Below are 11,273 nucleotides of genomic sequence, written 5' to 3' on the forward strand. Positions count from 1 at the left end.
CTCCAACATATCTATAATTTTTTATTCTTCCAAGATATTATAGTATCAATCTTGGATGTTTTATATGCATTTAGATGCTATTCTATATCATTTTTTGGGACTACCCTATTAACCCAGTGCCTAGTGCCAGTTGTTGTGTTTTGCTTGTTTTTGGTTTTCCAGAAAATTAATACCAAATGCAGTCCAACAACTAAGGAACTTTTTGACGTTTTTTTCTAGACATGAGAGACCCTAGAAGCTTCGGGAGGAGACCAGAAGGCAATCGAGGAGACGACAAGGCAACTGGGCACGCCTTGTGAGGGGGGCGCCCTGTTACCCTGTGGGTCCCTGAGGCTCTGTCTGACCTAATTCCACTTCTATAAATTGTACAATATTGGGAAACTAACAGAGAGCCACCTGAAACCCTTTTTCCGCCGCCGCAAGTTTTTGTTCTTTTGCGGTCCCAACTGGAGGCCTTTTTCGGTACTCTGCCGGAAGGGGAATCGATCACGGACTGCTTCTACATCATCCTTGCCGCCTTCCGATGATGCGTGAGCAGTTTACCACAAACCTACGGGTCCATAGTTGTTTTCTTCTGTCTCTCTCTTTGATCTTCAATACAATGTTCTCCTACAGTTTCTTGGAGTTTTATTCGCTGAAATCTTATTTTGTGGTGTGTTTCTTGGGATCCGATGAACTGTCAGTTTATGATATGAATATTCATGAGAAGTAATTGAGTCTTTTCTGAACTTTATCATGCATGATTGTTATAGCTTTGTATTTCTCTCTGATCTATCCGTTTGGTTCGGCCAACTAGATTGGTTTATCTTCAGTAGAGAGTTTCTTTGTGATTGGTTCAATCTTGTGGCGCTCCATATCCCAGTGACAGAAAGGGACAAGACACGTATTTGTATTTTTGCCATTAAGGATAAAACGATGGGGTTTATTCATATTGATTGAGTTTACTTTGTCTACATTATGTCATCTTGTTTAAGGCATTACTCTGTTTTATACTTAGTAGTAGATGCAGGCAGGAGTCGGTCTACTGTCTCGGACGTGATGCCTATATGCATGATCATTGCCTTGGATATCATCATAACTATGCGCTTTTCTATCAATTGCCCAACAGTAATTTGTTCACCCACCGTATGCTATGTGTTCGAGAGAGATGCCTCTAATGAACACTATTGGCTCAGGGTCTACCTTTATCATATTACAGAAACCAAAATTCCTTTGCTGTATTTTTTTATCTTTTATTTTTCTTTGCAATTTATCCATCTACGTATACAAGATTTGATCTTTGCAAGTAACGAGTTCAAGGGGATTGACAACCTTCTTACATGCGTTGGGTGCAAGTATTTGATTTTGTGTGGTGCAGTTGCTGTGCACGAGGCTTTGCATGATTCTTCTATTGGTTCAATAAACCTTGGTTCTCACTTAGGAAAATACTTATCTCGACTGTGTTGCATCTTCCCTCCTCTTCAGGAAAAATTCCAATGCAGCTCATAAGTAGCAGGAAGAATTTCTGGCGCCGTTGTCGGGGAGGCATCATCAAAACCAATCAAGTACCTATACACAAACTATCATCTACTAGCTCTACTTTTTATTTGCATTTGCGTCTTGTTTTTTCTCCCCCACTTCTCATAAAAAATACAAAAACACAAAAATATTTTTGTTTGCTCGTTTGGTTGCTTTGTCGCTATGTCTCAGGAAAATACCAAGTTGTGTGATTTTTCAAATACTAATAATAACGATTATATTAGTACTCCAATTGCTTCTCCCTCCACTAGTGCGGAGTCATGTGATATTAATGCCGCTTTGATAATTCTATCCATATTGCATCCCATCTTAACACTTTCATTTAATTATGTGATATGCAAAAGAAATAAGGTGTGGATAATTATATTGTTAAGTTGAAATTATTATAGTTCTCGCAAAGAGATCATGTTAAAACTTGGTTTTCATCCTTGCCTCGAAATAGTATTGATTCTTGGAATAAGTGTAAGGATGCTTTTATTGCCAAGTATTTTCCTCCCGCTAAAATTATTTCTTTTAGAAATCAAAGTATTAATTTTAAGCAACTTGAGTATGAACATGTTGCACAATCTTGGGAGAGAATGAAATTAATGATTAGTAATTGTCCGACTCGTGGTTTAAGTTTATGGATGATTATACAAAATTTCTATGTGGGACTAAACTTTGTTTCCAGAAATTTTCTAGACTCTGCTGCAGGTGGTACTTTCATTGAAATCACATTGGGGGAAGGTACAAAACTCCTTGATAATATAATGGAAAATTACTTTCAATGGCATACCGAACGAGCTCCAACTGGTTAGAAGGTAAAATAAAAATGCTCATGTTAATCCTAATGATGTGCCATTATCTACTTTGATTGAGAAAAATTGTTATGCTATTGATGTGTATTTTTTCTCTAGAAATAATTTCAACAACAATGCTTATAGAGGTAATTTTAATCCTAACCGTATCCCAGAAATTCTTCTAGTAATTATGGTAATTCCTATAATAATAATAATAGGATACCTAATGATGTTGAGAACAACATTAAAGAATTTATTATCTCAAAAGATTTTTTAATGCCATGATAGAAGAAAAATTGAATAAAGTTGATGATATGGCTAGGAACATGGATAAAATTGCTCATGGTGTGGATACTCTTAAAATTAAAATTTTGCCACCCGAGCATGATACTAATGAGTCTATTAAGCTATTTATGTCTCTATTAGTGAAACTAAAGAGAGAACCGCTAGGTTGATAGCTAAGCGAGAATTCCTAGAAAAGGCTATTCCGCCCGGTTTTTACCGTAATCATGATGAATCTATAATACCTAAATAGTTGATCCCCACTAACCTATTTATCTTGACATGCAGCCCGTCCACATCAGCAAGCTCGCCACATCATCAACAACTGCTCCTCTGCATGATGCCACATCATCTGTTCTGTTTTGTGCACAACTCGGTAAAGTCCATTGACTAAAGCGCTAAGCCCACCTGCTAACGACACAAATCTTCCAACCCTTCACGATTGGGTTAATTGCCCAGACTATCGATCTTCCCACGGGCTCTCGATCTTCTCTGCTTCTCCCCCCGACTATCGATCTCCCCACCAGAAACACACATGAAAGGGACGGGGGAAGGCCAGATTCGTTACTTTTCTCTCCTAGAAGGCCAGCGCGGGTTGAATCCCCCCACGGTCAATGCTTATATCCTTCCGCTGCTACATGTGCTGGACGGGAGAAATGGAAGCCATCGCTGCCCCTGCCGTGTCACCACGGATGCGTGCTTGGTGAATCTGAATGCTTCTACAGGTACATCTTCCTCCCTTATAAACTGCTCACTCCTATTGCATGATGGTGATTTTTTTAATCCGCGATCCATTAACTCTTGCTTCGTGCCACTCGATTTGACCATCCACCAGATTCAGAGTGTTTGGATTTAATTGGAGGAAGCAAATTAATACTGGAATTCCTAGATGTGTGTTCCTGAGGTTAACCGATCCTATTTTCTCAACATCCCTTCCTGTACTGATTTGAGTGATCCACATGGAGAAGCTGCGAGGGATCCCTTGGAATCAGATATGATTGTCAACAAAGCAGGTAGTAACAGGCAGCATAATGATATTGTTGCGAATAGGGACCAAGAGATAGGTGCGGCTGTCATCCATTGGCAGGTCCCAGACGTTGGTAAGGTTAAATTTCGTACTGATGCTTCTTTCGTACCAGATATGTGACGCTACTAGGTAGGTATGGTGGCCAGGGATCACAACGTGGCATGGTGTTCTATTCCCTCGGGCGAAGCATTACTCAGTTCGCTGAAACTTAAGAGGCAGAGGTTGCTCCCGCTTTGATTGGTTTGAATGCTCTATTGAAAATTTACAGGGTCATGTTATTCTGGAGATTGATTGCTCGGTCTTATTTAATGGCCTGAAGGCAAACACACCAAATAAACCAGCTTAGTTTCTGATCATTTGTGACGTTAGAAAGGTTTTTAGTCTTTTGACTCAAATCAGATCTAGATGATCAAAAGAAATCAGAACTGGTGTCTCTGGCAAGAAATCAGGGAGATCAATATTTGATTGCAGGTGTCCCTAGTGAGTTGCATAGTACTTTAATCTCTAATTATAATCTGGCTTTTAGTAATTTATTTCCTATTTAGTCTAAAAGAAGTTCATTCTTTGAATAGGTTCCAAATACTTTGCTTCTGTGGAAAAAACACTCCTTTTGAAATTGAATAATATTTGTGGTTTGAAGGGCCTCCTGTTAAATCGTATCTATTATTTTCTTTTCCTTTGAATTTTGAGCTTACTCCATACTCTTTTGGTACCTACAGGTTATAGGTAGTCGGATTGGAGTTAGCAAATGGAATTGGTGGAATAATTGATCTACCGACATATTGGCACTCTATATTTTTTGCTTACGAACTAAAGCTAAATAAAACGTACTCTTACTTTATTGATAGCTACTAGAAACTTAAGTGTATTGTGCATGATTTATGGGCATGGGAAACATTGATCTATTTCTATATCATTCCTAAACTTTTGTCCATATTTAGTTTTCAGGCAAAGCTTTACAGCAATATCCACATGCCTGAGTTAGTAACACCCAGACAGATGCTACCATATTTTGATGTAAATAAGACCGGACATGGTTCATTCCCATTATTTATCATTTGACTTCTGTAACCTATTTGATCCAAGCCACCGATAGTAGTTTTTATCATGTGATGTAAGATTTTTTGCTCGCATTACATAGCATTTTGATAATAAATTCGCCCTCGAGGTTTGAAATTTTAGTATTTTACCAACAGGACAAACGGTCCGGCCTGTAACTAGAAGCAAAGGCATTGGAGAATCAGTTGCAGTGTCTCTACCTAATTAATAAGTAAAGTACTACTTTCATTATTATTGTTTATATATCTTTCACTCATAAAGAAGGTATTGGACAAATCTCACATACATACCTGTTATGTTAGATACAGACAGAAAAATACAACAATTAATCTTGCCTTGTGTGTAGAAACTATCTATAACATGCTGAGTTTTCTTTATGTACTAGATTTGTCTTTCATTTAGCCGAGCTAGAATGAAATTTAATATTACTATTCAGGTCAGATGTTACCATGTGGACGTCAAAACCAATAGTAGGGCTTCCTTGGATTATATATGGAAGTGTACTATTTTTTTGAAAAGCTATGGAGGTATACTTGCTTCAGGACTAAAAGAAGTGAATGCACAGTGTATCTCTCTTTTATTTCCTTATGCCCCCCAAACCACCCGAATGCCCATTGCTCAATGTACATAATAGAATGGCTTCAAAAATCTGAACTGATCACTGTGCATTAGTGTACTTTTAGTCACAAGTCCATAAGATCTAACTATTTTTGTACTACATTTTAAATGTAAGCATGAAGATCTCTACTTTAATGCCATCTCTGTTTTTATCCTTTATAAAGTATGTATCCCTTAAACTCCGATGGAAGGCAGAATGTCCCGCCGCAACGCGCGGGGTATCTTCTAGTATATTAAAATGGTTGGTGTCTCACCGATTGAATCCTTGTTTAGTAATATAAAACTTGATGAAAAAGGGACTAGAGATGAGTCAACTTTAGCTAGAAGGTGTCCTACTTTTTCGGAGGGTGATGATCTTAATGATAAAAATGATAAAAGTGGGTTTGGAGAGGTTAAGACTTTAAATAGTGATGTGCCCACTACCTTGAATTACAAGGACTTTAATTATTATAGTTTTCATTTAGTTGAATGTATTTCCTTGTTGCAATCCATGATTAATTCACCCAATGCTTATGAACAAAATAAAGCTTTTACTAAACATATTGTAGAAGCTCATGAAGAAAAGCTAGAGTTGGAGGTTTCAATACCTAGGAAATTGCATGATGAAAGGGAACCTACTATTAAAGTAAAAATTAAAGATCATGAATGTAATGCTTTATGTGATCTAGATGTTATCGTTTCTACTATACCGACATCTTTATGTGATGTGCTAGGCCTTGTTGATATGGATGAATGTTCCCTTAATTTGCACTTAGCGGATTCAACTATTAAGAAACCATTGGGTAGAATAAATGATGTGCTTATTATTTCTAACAGAAATTATGTGCCCGTGTATTTAATTGTGCTTGATATTGAATGTAATCTGTCTTGTCCTATAATACTTGGTAGGCCTTTCCTACGAAGCATGGGTGCTATTATTGATATGAAAGAAGGAAATATAAGATTTCAATTCCCATTAAAGAAAGGGATGGAACACTTCCCTAGAAAGATAATTAATCCACCATATGAATCTATTATGAGAGCCACCTATGGAATTAATGTGAAGGATGACAACACTTGAAAGAATGCCTTGCGCCTAGCTAGGGGCGTAAAACAATAGCGCTTGTTGGGAGACAACTCAATAGTTATCTTATTTTTTCTTGTTTTCATTTCTGTTTTTGAGTGTTCATAGAATTATGATACTGTTATAATTGTGTTTTCATGTTTTAATTAGTGTTTGTGCCAAGTAAAGCCTTTGGGATGATTTGGTTGATATTTGACTTGATTCTATGAAAAAGCAGAAACTTTTGCGCCCAGTACTGGAATTTTCATATTCACTGGAACATGATAAAATTCTGAATTTTTTACACATTATTGATATTAAAATTAACCATGTTGTCCTAATTTTTCAGAGTGTTTGGAGTTACATAAGTATAGTGTTTGTTCAGATAATTATAGACTGTTCTGTTTTGGACAGATTTTGTTTTCTGTTGCATAGTTTGCTTGTTTTAAGGATGTTATGGATTATATCGGGGGGTATAAGTCATGGAGAAGTTAGAATACAATGGGTATTATGTAAGAATAAAATATAAATGGGTTCATAACAGTACCTAAAGTTTATGATTTGCTTATGATACTAACGGATCTCACGAAGTTTCTGTTGAGTTTTGTGTGCTGAAGTTTTCAATTTTTGGGTGACATCACGATGTATGAAGGAATAAGGAGTGGCAAGACCCTAATATTGGGGATTCCCAAGGTAACCCAAGGTAATATTCAAGGAGACTCAATCATCTAAGCTTGGGGATGCCCCGGATGGCGTCCCCTCTTTCGTTTACAATCCATCGGTATACTACTTGGCTTGGAGCTATATTTTTGTTCATCGCATGATATGAGTTTTCCTTGGAGCATATTGTATGATAGTAGTCTTTTGTTTGTTTCATTTTTAGTTTTCAACAATCATTTTTTGCTGCACACACCTTTTGAGAGGGGCACTCATTTATTCATTATATGTTAGAATACTCTATGTGTTTCACTTATATCTTTTTAGCTAGGCAGTTGCTCTAGTGCTTCACTTATATCTTTTAGAGCACGGCGATGGTTATATTGTAAAGAAATAGTTGCATTCTCATGCTTCACTTATATCGTTTTGAGAGTCTAATAAATATTAATGGCAATATGCATATTTTATGAAATTGGTCCTGATATGATAGGTATTCAAGAGGGATATAATAAAAACTTTAATGTAGATCACTAAATATGATAACTTTGATTCCTTGCAATAGTTTTGGGATATTGAGATGGTAATATGCGGGGGGTACTAGTGAATGATTATGGTATAGTAAGAATATTGGTGTTAAGGTTTGTGATTCCCGAAGCATGCACGTATAGTCTCCCATTATGCGATGAAGTTGGAGCATGATTTATTATTGAGTCTCTACCTTATGAGTGGCGGTCGGGAACGAGCGATGGTCTCCTACCAATCTATCCCCCCAGGGCTAACAAAATTTAACAATAAGTATGTGAGTTCTTTATGACTAATGTAAGTCCATGGATTATACGCACTCTCACCTTTCCGCCATTTTCTAGCCTCTTCGGTACTGTGCATTGCCCTTTCTCACCTCGAGAGTTGGTGCAAACTTCAGTGCATCCAAACCCCGTGATATGATACGCTCTATCACACATAAGTCTCCTTATATCTTCCTCAAAACAGCCACCATACCTACTTATCATGGCATCTTCATAGCCATTCCGAGATATATTGCCATGCAACTTCCATCATTCCGTTGTTATGACATACACCTTCATTATCATATTGCTTTGCATGATCATATTGAAGGAAATATGCCCTAGAGGCAATAATAAAGTATTATATATTTCCTTATATCATGATAAATGTTTATTATTCATGCTAGAATTGTATTAACCGGAAACATAATACATGTGTGAATACATAGACAAACAGAGTGTCACTAGTATGCCTCTACTTGACTAGCTCGTTAATCAAAGATGGTTATGTTTCCTAGGCATAGACATGAGTTGTCATTTGATTAACGAGATCACCTCATTAGGAAAATGACGTGATTGACTTGACCCATTCCGTTAGCTTAGCACCCGATCGTTTAGTATGTTGCTATTGCTTTCTTCATGACTTATGCATGTTCCTCTGACTATGAGATTATGCAACTCCCGTTTACCGGAGGAACACTTTGTGTGCTACCAAACATCACAACGTAAATGGGTGATTATAAAGGTGCTCTACAGGTGTCTCCAAAGGTACTTGATGGGTTGGCGTATTTCGAGATTAGGATTTGTCACTCCAATTGTCGGAGAGGTATCTCTGGGCCCACTCGGTAATGCACATCACTATAAGCCTTGCAAGCATTGTGACTAATGAGTTAGTTGCGGGATGATGTGTTACGGAACGAGTAAAGAGACTTGCCGGTAACGAGATTGAACTAGGTATAGAGATACCGACGATCAAATCTCGGGCAAGTAACATACCGGTGACAAAGGGAACAACGTATGTTGTTATGCGGTCTGACCGATAAAGATCTTCGTAGAATATGTGGGAGCCAATATGGGCATCCAGGTCCCGCTATTGGTTATTGACCGGAGACGTGTCTCGGTCATGTCTACATAGTTCTCGAACCCGTAGGGTCCGCACGCTTAACGTTACGATGACAGTTTTATTGAGTTTTGATGTACCGAAGGAGTTCGGAGTCTCGGATGAAATCGGGGATATGACGAGGAGTCTCGAAATGGTCGAGACGTAAAAATCGATATATTGGACGACTATATTCGGACTTCGGAAAGGTTCCGAGTGATTCGGGTATTTTTCGGAGTACCGGAGAGTTACGGGAATTCGTATTGGGCCTTAATGGGCCATACGGGAAAGGAGAGAAAGGCCTCGAAAGGTGGCCGCACCCCTCCCCATGGTCTGGTCCGAATTGGACTAGGGAAGGAGGGCGCACCCTTCCTTCTTTCTCCTTCCCCCTTCCCTTCTCCTACTCCCACAAGGAAAGGAGGAGTCCTACTCCCGGTGGGAGTAGGACTCCCCCCTATGGCGTGCCTCTCCCCTTGGCCGGCTGCCTCCCCCTTGCTCCTTTATATACGGGGGCAGGGGGGCACCCCAGAGACACAACAATTGATCCTTGAGATCTCTCAGCCGTGTGCGGTGCCCCCCTCCACCATATTACACCTCGATAATACCGTTGCGGAGCTTAGGCGAAGCCCTGCGTCGGTGGAACATCATCATCGTCACCACGCCGTCGTGCTGACGAAACTCTCCCTCAACACTCGGCTGGATCGGAGTTCGAGGGACGTCATCGAGCTGAACGTGTGTAGAACTCGGAGGTGCCGTACGTTCGGTACTTGATCGGTCGGATCGTGAAGACGTACGACTACATCAACCGCGTTGTGATAACGCTTCCGCTGTCGGTCTACGAGGGTACGTGGACAACACTCTCCCCTCTCGTTGCTATGCATCACCATGATCTTGCGTGTGCGTAGGAATTTTTTTGAAATTACTACGTTCCCCAACAGTGGCATCCGAGCCTGGTTTATGCGTTGATGCTATGCACGAGTAGAATACAAGTGAGTTGTGGGCGATATAAGTCATACTGCTTACCAGCATGTCATACTTTGGTTCAGCGGTATTGTGAGATGAAGCGGCCCGGACCGACATTACGCGTACGCTTACGCGAGACTGGTTTCACCGTTGCGAGCACTCGTTGCTTAAAGGTGACTGGCGGGTGTCTGTCTCTCTCACTTTAGTTGAACCGAGTGTGGCTACGCCCGGTCCTTGCGAAGGTTAAAACAGCACCAACTTGACAAACTATCGTTGTGGTTTTGATGCGTAGGTAAGAACGGTTCTTGCTAAGCCCGTAGCAGCCACGTAAAACTTGCAACAACAAAGTAGTGGACGTCTAACTTGTTTTTGCAGGGCATGTTGTGATGTGATATGGTCAAGACATGATGTGATATAATTTGTTGTATGAGATGATCATGTTCTGTAACCGAGTTATCGGCAACTGGCAGGAGCCATATGGTTGTCGTTTTATTGTATGCAATGCAATCGCCATGTAATGCTTTACTTTATCACTAAGCGGTAGCGATAGTCGTAGAAGCATAAGATTGACGAGACGACAACGATGCTACGATGGAGATCAAGGTGTCGTGCCGGTGATAATGGTGATCATGACGGTGCTTCGGAGATGGAGATCACAAGCACGGTGCTTCGGAGATGGAGATCACAAGCACAAGATGATGATGGCCATATCATATCACTTATATTGATTGCATGTGATGTTAATCCTTTATGCATCTTATCTTGCTTTGTTTGACGGTAGCATTATAAGATGATCCTTCACTAAATTATCAAAGTATAAGTGTTCTCCCTGAGTATGCACCGTTGCGAAAGTTCTTCATGCTGAGACACCACGTGATGATCGGGTGTGATAGGCTCTACGTTCAAATACAACGGGTGCAAAACAGTTGCACACGCGGAATACTCAGGTTAAACTTGACGAGCCTAGCATATAACATATATGGCCTCAGAACACGGAGACCGAAAGGTCGAGCGTGAATCATATAGTAGATATGATCAACATAGTGATGTTCACCATTGAAACTACTCCATCTCACGTGATGATCGGACATGGTTTAGTTGATATGGATCACGTGATCACTTAGAGGATTAGAGGGATGTCTATCTAAGTGGGAGTTCTTAAGTAATATGATTAATTGAACATAAATTTATCATGAACTTAGTCCTGATAGTATTTTGCAAATTATGTTGTAGATCAATAGCTCGCGTTGTTGCTTCCCTGTTTATTTTTGATATGTTCCTAGAGAAAAATTATGTTGAAATATGTTAGTAGCAAAGATGCGGATTGGATCCGTGATCTGAGGATTATCCTCATTGCTGCACAGAAAAATTATGTCCTTGATGCACCGCTAGGTGACAGACCTATTGCAGGAGCAGATGCAGACGTTATGAACGTTTGGCTAGC

General features: G+C 39.6%; 1 long non-coding RNA gene across 1 annotated transcript; it reads left to right on the plus strand.

The window, feature by feature from the left end:
* The first annotated feature begins 3,063 nt into the window (after window positions 1-3,063).
* LOC141042401 (uncharacterized) lies at window positions 3,064-5,440 on the plus strand. Its single transcript, XR_012204986.1, has 2 exons — window positions 3,064-3,304; window positions 3,415-5,440. It is a non-coding gene; the product is annotated as an uncharacterized lncRNA (long non-coding RNA).
* The last annotated feature ends 5,833 nt before the right edge of the window (window positions 5,441-11,273 follow it).

Source organism: Aegilops tauschii, chromosome 3 (genome assembly GCF_002575655.3).
Source record: "Aegilops tauschii subsp. strangulata cultivar AL8/78 chromosome 3, Aet v6.0, whole genome shotgun sequence".
In the NCBI taxonomy this organism is placed as follows: Eukaryota; Viridiplantae; Streptophyta; class Magnoliopsida; order Poales; family Poaceae; genus Aegilops; species Aegilops tauschii.